Here is a 1,253-nt window from a genome sequence, read left to right on the forward strand (position 1 = left end):
CTCAGCCTCCCAAAGGCGCGGGATTACAGGCTGAGCCACCGAGCCCGGCTCCCTTTTTCTTTATAGAAATGTATTTACCCTTTAAAAGGTCCATGCAATGGAATGATACCCAGTATTATTATGAAAGTATCATTTTTATGGGATTTTAAGGAATGACCACTGTTTCATACAACAATATGAACGAATCTCAAAAAATATTATGCCATATGCAAAACGTCTACGTGTATATTGCATATTCCATTTATGTGAAATCTCAGATATGGGCTAAAAGATTGAATGGGATTGGGTCCAAGAAAGGTTTTTCAAATGATAGAAATATTTTATATCTTGAATGTAATGGTGACTAAATGGATGCATATGTTTGTTAAAACTCAGTTAACTGTATAATAAAAATAGGTGCATGATATATGTAAATTATACATTTATGAACTAACCTGTAAGAATATACATCAAAATGTTAACAGTGATTTCTGAGATAAGTGTCATTTTACATCCTACTTTTTGCAATATTTGAAAATGTTCCAAAGAGCAGGAATAACTAATAGAATTTTAAAAATAGATAAATAAAGGTATGTGTATGGAGAAGAGATCAGTTACTTTTAAAGTAACTTCAACATTACCTGTGAGTTAGCCAGAAATGAATCTCAGGTCCCACCTATGCTTACTAAACCAGCATCTACATTTTAACTAGATGCCCAGGTGATTCTAATACTTATTAAAATTTCAGAAACATTTCATTAGGATCTTTCAAAGTAGATAAAACTCAATTATTGCTCTTGGAGGGATAAGTGAATCCTAAATGCCAGAAACTGGAGGACATCTCAACTAATGCCGCATTTGCGAGGCTGAATGCAGCAACGTAATAATGGATGTCATGTTCTGGCCTCTCAACTGTAATAGTACTGCCACTAAGAAGGCAGCAAAGAGGGGCGACGTCAGCTTGTCATTTTGGCTTTAATTTCTTCGACATGAGCGTCCCCTCTCACAAAAGAAGTGGTATAAGCTATCTGGAGTCTCGTCACTCATTTATAAATGGCGGGACAAGGTTAGAGGGATGAGCTTAGTAGGAAGCACAGTTAGGCTTTTCCATCCCTTCCTTGCATGCTGCCCGCAGCAGGTGTTTCCTGGCACTAACAGGGACCGGGGAGGCGGAGTTGTAGGTGGGAAGGGGACAGGGACTCAAGGATCGGTGACAAGCTGCGGGGACAAAGGAGTCGCGAGAAGTTGGAGGGGGGCGGGGGGGAGGCGGAAGG

This window comes from Carlito syrichta, unplaced genomic scaffold (assembly GCF_000164805.1).
Source record: "Carlito syrichta isolate Samal-C Ts95f unplaced genomic scaffold, Tarsius_syrichta-2.0.1 Scaffold311075, whole genome shotgun sequence".
Taxonomy (NCBI): Eukaryota; Metazoa; Chordata; class Mammalia; order Primates; family Tarsiidae; genus Carlito; species Carlito syrichta.